General features: G+C 45.3%; 8 non-coding genes and 1 pseudogene across 8 annotated transcripts; all 9 read right to left on the reverse strand.

The window, feature by feature from the left end:
• Positions 1–677: 677 nt before the first annotated feature.
• LOC120983609 lies at positions 678–868 on the reverse strand. The gene has a single exon (XR_005775151.1). It is a non-coding gene; the product is annotated as a U2 spliceosomal RNA (small nuclear RNA).
• Positions 869–1,898: 1,030 nt separating this feature from the next.
• On the reverse strand, positions 1,899–2,089 carry LOC120983610. The gene has a single exon (XR_005775152.1). It is a non-coding gene; the product is annotated as a U2 spliceosomal RNA (small nuclear RNA).
• Positions 2,090–3,119: 1,030 nt separating this feature from the next.
• LOC120983612 lies at positions 3,120–3,310 on the reverse strand. Its single transcript, XR_005775154.1, has one exon. It is a non-coding gene; the product is annotated as a U2 spliceosomal RNA (small nuclear RNA).
• Positions 3,311–4,341: 1,031 nt separating this feature from the next.
• Positions 4,342–4,532, reverse strand: LOC120983613. The gene has a single exon (XR_005775155.1). It is a non-coding gene; the product is annotated as a U2 spliceosomal RNA (small nuclear RNA).
• A 1,030-nt stretch (positions 4,533–5,562) lies between these two features.
• Positions 5,563–5,759, reverse strand: LOC120983534. The gene has a single exon (XR_005775109.1). It is a non-coding gene; the product is annotated as a U2 spliceosomal RNA (small nuclear RNA).
• A 1,481-nt stretch (positions 5,760–7,240) lies between these two features.
• On the reverse strand, positions 7,241–7,383 carry LOC120983573 (annotated as a pseudogene).
• Positions 7,384–8,413: 1,030 nt separating this feature from the next.
• Positions 8,414–8,604, reverse strand: LOC120983615. Its single transcript, XR_005775156.1, has one exon. It is a non-coding gene; the product is annotated as a U2 spliceosomal RNA (small nuclear RNA).
• Positions 8,605–9,635: 1,031 nt separating this feature from the next.
• LOC120983549 lies at positions 9,636–9,832 on the reverse strand. The gene has a single exon (XR_005775120.1). It is a non-coding gene; the product is annotated as a U2 spliceosomal RNA (small nuclear RNA).
• A 2,630-nt stretch (positions 9,833–12,462) lies between these two features.
• LOC120983616 lies at positions 12,463–12,653 on the reverse strand. Its single transcript, XR_005775157.1, has one exon. It is a non-coding gene; the product is annotated as a U2 spliceosomal RNA (small nuclear RNA).
• Positions 12,654–13,353: the final 700 nt, after the last annotated feature.

Genomic DNA, 13,353 nt, shown 5'->3' on the forward strand with positions numbered 1-13,353 from the left:
CGGCACCATTGTTGAGTGTTCCATCAGGGCCCTTGTGATGTCATCCAATAGCTGACCTTACTTGACCTCTTTGACCTCTTGACCTGACAAGGCTCTTGTGACACGCGCAGTGTTCCGTCCATTGAACAGACAAGGTAGGTCCAGCTGCATAGGAAGTGCTGGGCTACTTTTTAGCCACTAAGTAATCCAGTTCAAAAGATCCACAAGAGGGAGACACAGGCAAACTTTACTCATTTATTGAAGCACTGCAAAAGCTAAATGGTTACATCCAGCCAACTTGATACAAAAAAGGGTCAATTGCCTGCCAGAGACGACTCAGCAACCCTCCGAGGTGTGCACAACAGGCCCAAATCAAACGTGGAGGAGGGGAGGTCCAAACAATTCATTCAGGTGATAAGCCAATTAACCAATCATCAGTCTTAATTGGATCCAGGGTGTGTGTGACGACACTGGGGCTGAATGGGTTGCTTGGTGCTGGAAACAACCGACAGCTGATGCAATTAGGAGATTGACAGACTAGATGCAGGTATTATATGCAAAAAGCAACACTGCACTGACTGGGCAGACAGAGGAGAAGCTGAAGGAGGCACGACACACACAACTTTCCACTTGCTTGGCTGGAAGGATGATGCTTGCAATCCATTTCAATTTCATTCTGTTTTTTCATACTGGATTAGAAGGGGTGCACCGGTCCTGGAGGTACTGCAATACCAGGTCAATGCGTGGAGTGGACAGAGCAAGCTCTTTTTCCATCTCCCTGTTCGAAAAATCCATTTAATATATGGTCCCCAGATAGGGGACGTATCAGATATTAAACTGATAAGAACAGATACTACACTTGATCTTAGCCAAAAGGCCGAGAAGCGATAACCTGAAAAGGGTTCGCAGTACAGGCCGATGGTCCCCAATGCAGAGCACTAATGAAGGCAATAGACTACTGTCCCCAGCCCAATACACAGTCCGGGAGGCTTCTTTCTCTCACAAACCGGGGAAAACGTTCACGCGCGTCCTACGCACAGAAGTCACACCAGCATGCTTCTTTTCGTGTTTGCTATCTGCATAGCTCCGCCCACACGCGACTTTTGGACACGCCTTTTCTTCGCACGAAATTCCTGGTGCGGTGCCAAAGCACGCCAAGCAGAAAGCATGATAGGAATAGTAGTGAGTGAAAGGAAAAAAAAAAAAAAAAAAAAAGGATAACCATTGTTGATTGTGATGTCACGGCACCATTGTTGAGTGTTCCATCAGGGCCCTTGTGATGTCATCCAATAGCTGACCTTACTTGACCTCTTTGACCTCTTGACCTGACAAGGCTCTTGTGACACGCGCAGTGTTCCGTCCATTGAACAGACAAGGTAGGTCCAGCTGCATAGGAAGTGCTGGGCTACTTTTTAGCCACTAAGTAATCCAGTTCAAAAGATCCACAAGAGGGAGACACAGGCAAACTTTACTCATTTATTGAAGCACTGCAAAAGCTAAATGGTTACATCCAGCCAACTTGATACAAAAAAGGGTCAATTGCCTGCCAGAGACGACTCAGCAACCCTCCGAGGTGTGCACAACAGGCCCAAATCAAACGTGGAGGAGGGGAGGTCCAAACAATTCATTCAGGTGATAAGCCAATTAACCAATCATCAGTCTTAATTGGATCCAGGGTGTGTGTGACGACACTGGGGCTGAATGGGTTGCTTGGTGCTGGAAACAACCGACAGCTGATGCAATTAGGAGATTGACAGACTAGATGCAGGTATTATATGCAAAAAGCAACACTGCACTGACTGGGCAGACAGAGGAGAAGCTGAAGGAGGCACGACACACACAACTTTCCACTTGCTTGGCTGGAAGGATGATGCTTGCAATCCATTTCAATTTCATTCTGTTTTTTCATACTGGATTAGAAGGGGTGCACCGGTCCTGGAGGTACTGCAATACCAGGTCAATGCGTGGAGTGGACAGAGCAAGCTCTTTTTCCATCTCCCTGTTCGAAAAATCCATTTAATATATGGTCCCCAGATAGGGGACGTATCAGATATTAAACTGATAAGAACAGATACTACACTTGATCTTAGCCAAAAGGCCGAGAAGCGATAACCTGAAAAGGGTTCGCAGTACAGGCCGATGGTCCCCAATGCAGAGCACTAATGAAGGCAATAGACTACTGTCCCCAGCCCAATACACAGTCCGGGAGGCTTCTTTCTCTCACAAACCGGGGAAAACGTTCACGCGCGTCCTACGCACAGAAGTCACACCAGCATGCTTCTTTTCGTGTTTGCTATCTGCATAGCTCCGCCCACACGCGACTTTTGGACACGCCTTTTCTTCGCACGAAATTCCTGGTGCGGTGCCAAAGCACGCCAAGCAGAAAGCATGATAGGAATAGTAGTGAGTGAAAGAAAAAAAAAAAAAAAAAAAAAAGGATAACCATTGTTGATTGTGATGTCACGGCACCATTGTTGAGTGTTCCATCAGGGCCCTTGTGATGTCATCCAATAGCTGACCTTACTTGACCTCTTTGACCTCTTGACCTGACAAGGCTCTTGTGACACGCGCAGTGTTCCGTCCATTGAACAGACAAGGTAGGTCCAGCTGCATAGGAAGTGCTGGGCTACTTTTTAGCCACTAAGTAATCCAGTTCAAAAGATCCACAAGAGGGAGACACAGGCAAACTTTACTCATTTATTGAAGCACTGCAAAAGCTAAATGGTTACATCCAGCCAACTTGATACAAAAAAGGGTCAATTGCCTGCCAGAGACGACTCAGCAACCCTCCGAGGTGTGCACAACAGGCCCAAATCAAACGTGGAGGAGGGGAGGTCCAAACAATTCATTCAGGTGATAAGCCAATTAACCAATCATCAGTCTTAATTGGATCCAGGGTGTGTGTGACGACACTGGGGCTGAATGGGTTGCTTGGTGCTGGAAACAACCGACAGCTGATGCAATTAGGAGATTGACAGACTAGATGCAGGTATTATATGCAAAAAGCAACACTGCACTGACTGGGCAGACAGAGGAGAAGCTGAAGGAGGCACGACACACACAACTTTCCACTTGCTTGGCTGGAAGGATGATGCTTGCAATCCATTTCAATTTCATTCTGTTTTTTCATACTGGATTAGAAGGGGTGCACCGGTCCTGGAGGTACTGCAATACCAGGTCAATGCGTGGAGTGGACAGAGCAAGCTCTTTTTCCATCTCCCTGTTCGAAAAATCCATTTAATATATGGTCCCCAGATAGGGGACGTATCAGATATTAAACTGATAAGAACAGATACTACACTTGATCTTAGCCAAAAGGCCGAGAAGCGATAACCTGAAAAGGGTTCGCAGTACAGGCCGATGGTCCCCAATGCAGAGCACTAATGAAGGCAATAGACTACTGTCCCCAGCCCAATACACAGTCCGGGAGGCTTCTTTCTCTCACAAACCGGGGAAAACGTTCACGCGCGTCCTACGCACAGAAGTCACACCAGCATGCTTCTTTTCGTGTTTGCTATCTGCATAGCTCCGCCCACACGCGACTTTTGGACACGCCTTTTCTTCGCACGAAATTCCTGGTGCGGTGCCAAAGCACGCCAAGCAGAAAGCATGATAGGAATAGTAGTGAGTGAAAGGAAAAAAAAAAAAAAAAAAAAAAGGATAACCATTGTTGATTGTGATGTCACGGCACCATTGTTGAGTGTTCCATCAGGGCCCTTGTGATGTCATCCAATAGCTGACCTTACTTGACCTCTTTGACCTCTTGACCTGACAAGGCTCTTGTGACACGCGCAGTGTTCCGTCCATTGAACAGACAAGGTAGGTCCAGCTGCATAGGAAGTGCTGGGCTACTTTTTAGCCACTAAGTAATCCAGTTCAAAAGATCCACAAGAGGGAGACACAGGCAAACTTTACTCATTTATTGAAGCACTGCAAAAGCTAAATGGTTACATCCAGCCAACTTGATACAAAAAAGGGTCAATTGCCTGCCAGAGACGACTCAGCAACCCTCCGAGGTGTGCACAACAGGCCCAAATCAAACGTGGAGGAGGGGAGGTCCAAACAATTCATTCAGGTGATAAGCCAATTAACCAATCATCAGTCTTAATTGGATCCAGGGTGTGTGTGACGACACTGGGGCTGAATGGGTTGCTTGGTGCTGGAAACAACCGACAGCTGATGCAATTAGGAGATTGACAGACTAGATGCAGGTATTATATGCAAAAAGCAACACTGCACTGACTGGGCAGACAGAGGAGAAGCTGAAGGAGGCACGACACACACAACTTTCCACTTGCTTGGCTGGAAGGATGATGCTTGCAATCCATTTCAATTTCATTCTGTTTTTTCATACTGGATTAGAAGGGGTGCACCGGTCCTGGAGGTACTGCAATACCAGGTCAATGCGTGGAGTGGACAGAGCAAGCTCTTTTTCCATCTCCCTGTTCGAAAAATCCATTTAATATATGGTCCCCAGATAGGGGACGTATCAGATATTAAACTGATAAGAACAGATACTACACTTGATCTTAGCCAAAAGGCCGAGAAGCGATAACCTGAAAAGGGTTCGCAGTACAGGCCGATGGTCCCCAATGCAGAGCACTAATGAAGGCAATAGACTACTGTCCCCAGCCCAATACACAGTCCGGGAGGCTTCTTTCTCTCACAAACCGGGGAAAACGTTCACGCGCGTCCTACGCACAGAAGTCACACCAGCATGCTTCTTTTCGTGTTTGCTATCTGCATAGCTCCGCCCACACGCGACTTTTGGACACGCCTTTTCTTCGCACGAAATTCCTGGTGCGGTGCCAAAGCACGCCAAGCAGAAAGCATGATAGGAATAGTAGTGAGTGAAAGAAAAAAAAAAAAAAAAAAAAAAGGATAACCATTGTTGATTGTGATGTCACGGCACCATTGTTGAGTGTTCCATCAGGGCCCTTGTGATGTCATCCAATAGCTGACCTTACTTGACCTCTTTGACCTCTTGACCTGACAAGGCTCTTGTGACACGCGCAGTGTTCCGTCCATTGAACAGACAAGGTAGGTCCAGCTGCATAGGAAGTGCTGGGCTACTTTTTAGCCACTAAGTAATCCAGTTCAAAAGATCCACAAGAGGGAGACACAGGCAAACTTTACTCATTTATTGAAGCACTGCAAAAGCTAAATGGTTACATCCAGCCAACTTGATACAAAAAAGGGTCAATTGCCTGCCAGAGACGACTCAGCAACCCTCCGAGGTGTGCACAACAGGCCCAAATCAAACGTGGAGGAGGGGAGGTCCAAACAATTCATTCAGGTGATAAGCCAATTAACCAATCATCAGTCTTAATTGGATCCAGGGTGTGTGTGACGACACTGGGGCTGAATGGGTTGCTTGGTGCTGGAAACAACCGACAGCTGATGCAATTAGGAGATTGACAGACTAGATGCAGGTATTATATGCAAAAAGCAACACTGCACTGACTGGGCAGACAGAGGAGAAGCTGAAGGAGGCACGACACACACAACTTTCCACTTGCTTGGCTGGAAGGATGATGCTTGCAATCCATTTCAATTTCATTCTGTTTTTTCATACTGGATTAGAAGGGGTGCACCGGTCCTGGAGGTACTGCAATACCAGGTCAATGCGTGGAGTGGACAGAGCAAGCTCTTTTTCCATCTCCCTGTTCGAAAAATCCATTTAATATATGGTCCCCAGATAGGGGACGTATCAGATATTAAACTGATAAGAACAGATTTTTTTTTTATTTAGTTGGTAGCGTCAGAAGACGCCAAGTCATACTTAAAAAAAACGTATGTACTTTTAACGTCTCATCATCCGATAACAACTTTTTTATACTTTTTTAAATTTATTTTTCTCATTATTTCCTTAAAAGAGACAAACAAAACATAAATAACATGCCATAACAAAAATTACTTATGCAACATAGAAGACAAGACAAAACATAAATAATCAATCCTTCATTACGCATCCAGTGCGCCATGCTGCTATCAGAAGAGCATCTTGTAGAGCCTGATACTCTTCCATCGTCACATCAATAATATTCTCCATAGCTTTTATCAACCAGTCCTCGACTTCAAATCTCTTTATAAAATTTCCCGGGTTTTTTTCATATCTTTTAATTACAAACTCCCGACCCTTTTTAAGTTTCTCACCAGGATAGTCTTTAAATAAATCTTTCCTATCTTCCTCAAAATCTTCAGGAAACTGTATTTTACCTATCATTAGAGATCTGTCTTCCTGCATTTGTACAGGAGGCTGTAACTTCTCTTCCATCTCTCCCTCTGAAGTAGAAACCTCTAAACCCAAGTCATCCTCTTGCATTTTTTCCCGAAATTCTTTTTCTTGTATTTTTTTCCGGGATTCTTCCTCATCACCACTATCTCTGCCTCTCTTTTTCTTGACATTGACATTTTTCTTTTTCGGGCATGCTGCGTACACATGACTATCCTCTCCACATAAATTACATTTTTTACCTTTTTTGCACATGGCTGCCAGATGTCCATCTTCTTCGCACTTGAAGCACCATTGGGAGGTACATGCGTCTTTCCTGTGACCATATTTCTTGCAACCTCTACAAAACTCAGGCATTCCGTTAAAAAATATATCTCCATTAACATTTCCAAGCTTAAACCTACTTGGGGGTAGGATTATTTCACCTCCAGCAGTCTCTTTAAGTTTTACAACAAACTTCCACTTATTAGACCATATTCCATATTGATTGTTAATCTTCCCACAGAAAAAAACCTCCTCACAAAACCGTAACAAAAAGGCAAAAATATCTTCTTCGGGAATATAGGGGCTATACATTCTAACTGTAATAACTCTTTCCCTCCTTGGATAATGAGGAATCACCTTAACCCCATTAAGCACAGGGCTAAGCCTTAATTGCTCCAATTTCTTTACCACATCTGAACATACATCTTCCGTAATAAAGACAACATCAAATAGTCCTCTCCTGGGAAATTCCAGCATGGACAAGATAAGTTCCTTCCGTACCTCAAGCAGGCCAAATAAAACGATCTCCACCAGAAATGAAAGTCCTTTTTCTTTCTTCTGTGGGTCCAAGAGCAAGAACCGCACTCCGTTCCGGATCCTCTCGTATGCTGGCACTTCACCCATTGAAGGGTTCGGAATCTCTTTCTCTGCCATCGTAGGATCAAATCCAGGCTCAGGAACAGGAACTAGTAGCGCCCTACTAACAAGTAGCAGGCAGGGTGATCGCTCCCCGTTGCCCCGGGACTAAGCCGTCCCCCCAATAGCAGCACTGGCTTCCACCGCAGCTATCAACTGCGGCTTCCACCAGAGGCCGAGGGTCCGGGTACCCGGGGCACCTCCGGCCAAGACCAAGGCAGCACCTCTCGATACTACACTTGATCTTAGCCAAAAGGCCGAGAAGCGATAACCTGAAAAGGGTTCGCAGTACAGGCCGATGGTCCCCAATGCAGAGCACTAATGAAGGCAATAGACTACTGTCCCCAGCCCAATACACAGTCCGGGAGGCTTCTTTCTCTCACAAACCGGGGAAAACGTTCACGCGCGTCCTACGCACAGAAGTCACACCAGCATGCTTCTTTTCGTGTTTGCTATCTGCATAGCTCCGCCCACACGCGACTTTTGGACACGCCTTTTCTTCGCACGAAATTCCTGGTGCGGTGCCAAAGCACGCCAAGCAGAAAGCATGATAGGAATAGTAGTGAGTGAAAGAAAAAAAAAAAAAAAAAAAAAAGGATAACCATTGTTGATTGTGATGTCACGGCACCATTGTTGAGTGTTCCATCAGGGCCCTTGTGATGTCATCCAATAGCTGACCTTACTTGACCTCTTTGACCTCTTGACCTGACAAGGCTCTTGTGACACGCGCAGTGTTCCGTCCATTGAACAGACAAGGTAGGTCCAGCTGCATAGGAAGTGCTGGGCTACTTTTTAGCCACTAAGTAATCCAGTTCAAAAGATCCACAAGAGGGAGACACAGGCAAACTTTACTCATTTATTGAAGCACTGCAAAAGCTAAATGGTTACATCCAGCCAACTTGATACAAAAAAGGGTCAATTGCCTGCCAGAGACGACTCAGCAACCCTCCGAGGTGTGCACAACAGGCCCAAATCAAACGTGGAGGAGGGGAGGTCCAAACAATTCATTCAGGTGATAAGCCAATTAACCAATCATCAGTCTTAATTGGATCCAGGGTGTGTGTGACGACACTGGGGCTGAATGGGTTGCTTGGTGCTGGAAACAACCGACAGCTGATGCAATTAGGAGATTGACAGACTAGATGCAGGTATTATATGCAAAAAGCAACACTGCACTGACTGGGCAGACAGAGGAGAAGCTGAAGGAGGCACGACACACACAACTTTCCACTTGCTTGGCTGGAAGGATGATGCTTGCAATCCATTTCAATTTCATTCTGTTTTTTCATACTGGATTAGAAGGGGTGCACCGGTCCTGGAGGTACTGCAATACCAGGTCAATGCGTGGAGTGGACAGAGCAAGCTCTTTTTCCATCTCCCTGTTCGAAAAATCCATTTAATATATGGTCCCCAGATAGGGGACGTATCAGATATTAAACTGATAAGAACAGATACTACACTTGATCTTAGCCAAAAGGCCGAGAAGCGATAACCTGAAAAGGGTTCGCAGTACAGGCCGATGGTCCCCAATGCAGAGCACTAATGAAGGCAATAGACTACTGTCCCCAGCCCAATACACAGTCCGGGAGGCTTCTTTCTCTCACAAACCGGGGAAAACGTTCACGCGCGTCCTACGCACAGAAGTCACACCAGCATGCTTCTTTTCGTGTTTGCTATCTGCATAGCTCCGCCCACACGCGACTTTTGGACACGCCTTTTCTTCGCACGAAATTCCTGGTGCGGTGCCAAAGCACGCCAAGCAGAAAGCATGATAGGAATAGTAGTGAGTGAAAGAAAAAAAAAAAAAAAAAAAAAAAGGATAACCATTGTTGATTGTGATGTCACGGCACCATTGTTGAGTGTTCCATCAGGGCCCTTGTGATGTCATCCAATAGCTGACCTTACTTGACCTCTTTGACCTCTTGACCTGACAAGGCTCTTGTGACACGCGCAGTGTTCCGTCCATTGAACAGACAAGGTAGGTCCAGCTGCATAGGAAGTGCTGGGCTACTTTTTAGCCACTAAGTAATCCAGTTCAAAAGATCCACAAGAGGGAGACACAGGCAAACTTTACTCATTTATTGAAGCACTGCAAAAGCTAAATGGTTACATCCAGCCAACTTGATACAAAAAAGGGTCAATTGCCTGCCAGAGACGACTCAGCAACCCTCCGAGGTGTGCACAACAGGCCCAAATCAAACGTGGAGGAGGGGAGGTCCAAACAATTCATTCAGGTGATAAGCCAATTAACCAATCATCAGTCTTAATTGGATCCAGGGTGTGTGTGACGACACTGGGGCTGAATGGGTTGCTTGGTGCTGGAAACAACCGACAGCTGATGCAATTAGGAGATTGACAGACTAGATGCAGGTATTATATGCAAAAAGCAACACTGCACTGACTGGGCAGACAGAGGAGAAGCTGAAGGAGGCACGACACACACAACTTTCCACTTGCTTGGCTGGAAGGATGATGCTTGCAATCCATTTCAATTTCATTCTGTTTTTTCATACTGGATTAGAAGGGGTGCACCGGTCCTGGAGGTACTGCAATACCAGGTCAATGCGTGGAGTGGACAGAGCAAGCTCTTTTTCCATCTCCCTGTTCGAAAAATCCATTTAATATATGGTCCCCAGATAGGGGACGTATCAGATATTAAACTGATAAGAACAGATTTTTTTTTTTTAGTTGATGCGTCAGAAGACGCGGCATAATTGTACTAGACACTTTTTATGCCCCACGCCTCATCATCCATACCAACTTTCTTTTTTAATTTTTATTTATATTTCTTATTTTCTAAAAAAATAATATTAACAAACATGACAAACATATAACAACAAAAGAAACACAAATTTTCCCATTCTTTTCAGCCTGGTCTTAGACCCCCCTTCCAGGCATAATATGCCATTAACCTTAACACATTCCTATGCAAAATCATATCTGCACTTATATTTTCTGGTACTCCCCCTTGATGACACTGAGGGACCTTATAATACTCAAAAAACTTGACTCTTTGTTCTCCTAATAGCTTCCTTACTTTACTAAACAAGCATCCCAAATCAATGCCTGTTTTTGTAAGTTCTTCTATTTCTTTTCCTACTTCTCCACTCCCGGTTTCGTATTGAAACCCAGTTTTCCCTTTCTCTTCTTTTCTCACTTCTTTTTCCTCTTTTTCTCCTTTTCTCACTTCTTTCCTCACTTCTTTTTTCTCTCTCACCTCTATTTTCTTTTCTTCTCTCTCACTTTCCTTCACCACTCTCCTAATACCACCTTGGCTTTCCTCTTTTCTCTGTTTACTCTCTTCTCTTCTCTTTCTTTTTGTTTCTTCTCCTTTCCTCTTTGGACAGGACAAGTAAACATGACCGTTTTCACCGCATAAATTACATTTCTTTTCTTTTTTGCAATTCGCTGCTAAGTGACCAAACTCCTCACATCTCAAACACCACTGGTTAGTACAAGTATCTTTTTCATGACCGTATCTTTTACAATTTTTACAGAATTCCTGCATTCCGTTAAAGAAAAGGTCACCGTTTACACTCCCAAGTTTAAATCTACTTGGTGGAAACACAACTTCTCCTTCAGAACTCTCTTTAAATTTTACAAAAAATTTCCACTTTGTGGACCAGATCCCATACTTATTGTAGATTTTACCACTACAATCAACTTTGTCACAAAACCTCAGTAAGAAAGTCACAATGTCTTCTTCAGCCACGTATGGGCTGTACATTCTCACAGTCAAAACTCTCTCCCTTCTGGGAAAGTGCAATATCACCTTGACTCCATTCATAACCGGACTCAATCTGAAATGTTCCAGTCTTTTTGCCACAACTGCACATATATCTTCTGTAGCGAAGATGACATCAAACATCCCACGCCTTGGGAATTCAAGCATGGATAATATCATGTCTTTCCGTACCTCTATAAGGCCAAACAGAATTTCTTCCACCAAAAATACGAGTCCTTTCTCCTTCTTCTTGGTATCCAATAACAGGAACCGAACGCCATTCTTGAGCCTTTCAAATGACGGAACTTCGTCCAACACAGGATCCTGGATCTCCATTTCCGGCGATTCTTCCATCCAGCAAGCGAAGACCACGTTCCAGGGACTAGTAGCGCCCTACCACCGAAGTAGCAGGCAGGTGATCGCTCCTCGTTGCCCAGGGACTAAGCCGCTCCCCAATAGCAGCAAGGAGGCAGGACCGAACTTTTCAGCGCGGCCCCAACCTCCAAGGCAGAGGAGACGGGTACCCCAGGCACCTTCTGACTAAGACCGATGTATCCCTACACTTGATCTTAGCCAAAAGGCCGAGAAGCGATAACCTGAAAAGGGTTCGCAGTACAGGCCGATGGTCCCCAATGCAGAGCACTAATGAAGGCAATAGACTACTGTCCCCAGCCCAATACACAGTCCGGGAGGCTTCTTTCTCTCACAAACCGGGGAAAACGTTCACGCGCGTCCTACGCACAGAAGTCACACCAGCATGCTTCTTTTCGTGTTTGCTATCTGCATAGCTCCGCCCACACGCGACTTTTGGACACGCCTTTTCTTCGCACGAAATTCCTGGTGCGGTGCCAAAGCACGCCAAGCAGAAAGCATGATAGGAATAGTAGTGAGTGAAAGGAAAAAAAAAAAAAAAAAAAAAAGGATAACCATTGTTGATTGTGATGTCACGGCACCATTGTTGAGTGTTCCATCAGGGCCCTTGTGATGTCATCCAATAGCTGACCTTACTTGACCTCTTTGACCTCTTGACCTGACAAGGCTCTTGTGACACGCGCAGTGTTCCGTCCATTGAACAGACAAGGTAGGTCCAGCTGCATAGGAAGTGCTGGGCTACTTTTTAGCCACTAAGTAATCCAGTTCAAAAGATCCACAAGAGGGAGACACAGGCAAACTTTACTCATTTATTGAAGCACTGCAAAAGCTAAATGGTTACATCCAGCCAACTTGATACAAAAAAGGGTCAATTGCCTGCCAGAGACGACTCAGCAACCCTCCGAGGTGTGCACAACAGGCCCAAATCAAACGTGGAGGAGGGGAGGTCCAAACAATTCATTCAGGTGATAAGCCAATTAACCAATCATCAGTCTTAATTGGATCCAGGGTGTGTGTGACGACACTGGGGCTGAATGGGTTGCTTGGTGCTGGAAACAACCGACAGCTGATGCAATTAGGAGATTGACAGACTAGATGCAGGTATTATATGCAAAAAGCAACACTGCACTGACTGGGCAGACAGAGGAGAAGCTGAAGGAGGCACGACACACACAACTTTCCACTTGCTTGGCTGGAAGGATGATGCTTGCAATCCATTTCAATTTCATTCTGTTTTTTCATACTGGATTAGAAGGGGTGCACCGGTCCTGGAGGTACTGCAATACCAGGTCAATGCGTGGAGTGGACAGAGCAAGCTCTTTTTCCATCTCCCTGTTCGAAAAATCCATTTAATATATGGTCCCCAGATAGGGGACGTATCAGATATTAAACTGATAAGAACAGATACTACACTTGATCTTAGCCAAAAGGCCGAGAAGCGATAACCTGAAAAGGGTTCGCAGTACAGGCCGATGGTCCCCAATGCAGAGCACTAATGAAGGCAATAGACTACTGTCCCCAGCCCAATACACAGTCCGGGAGGCTTCTTTCTCTCACAAACCGGGGAAAACGTTCACGCGCGTCCTACGCACAGAAGTCACACCAGCATGCTTCTTTTCGTGTTTGCTATCTGCATAGCTCCGCCCACACGCGACTTTTGGACACGCCTTTTCTTCGCACGAAATTCCTGGTGCGGTGCCAAAGCACGCCAAGCAGAAAGCATGATAGGAATAGTAGTGAGTGAAAGGAAAAAAAAAAAAAAAAAAAAAGGATAACCATTGTTGATTGTGATGTCACGGCACCATTGTTGAGTGTTCCATCAGGGCCCTTGTGATGTCATCCAATAGCTGACCTTACTTGACCTCTTTGACCTCTTGACCTGACAAGGCTCTTGTGACACGCGCAGTGTTCCGTCCATTGAACAGACAAGGTAGGTCCAGCTGCATAGGAAGTGCTGGGCTACTTTTTAGCCACTAAGTAATCCAGTTCAAAAGATCCACAAGAGGGAGACACAGGCAAACTTTACTCATTTATTGAAGCACTGCAAAAGCTAAATGGTTACATCCAGCCAACTTGATACAAAAAAGGGTCAATTGCCTGCCAGAGACGACTCAGCAACCCTCCGAGGTGTGCACAACAGGCC

Source organism: Bufo bufo, unplaced genomic scaffold (genome assembly GCF_905171765.1).
Source record: "Bufo bufo unplaced genomic scaffold, aBufBuf1.1, whole genome shotgun sequence".
Lineage (NCBI taxonomy): Eukaryota > Metazoa > Chordata > Amphibia > Anura > Bufonidae > Bufo > Bufo bufo.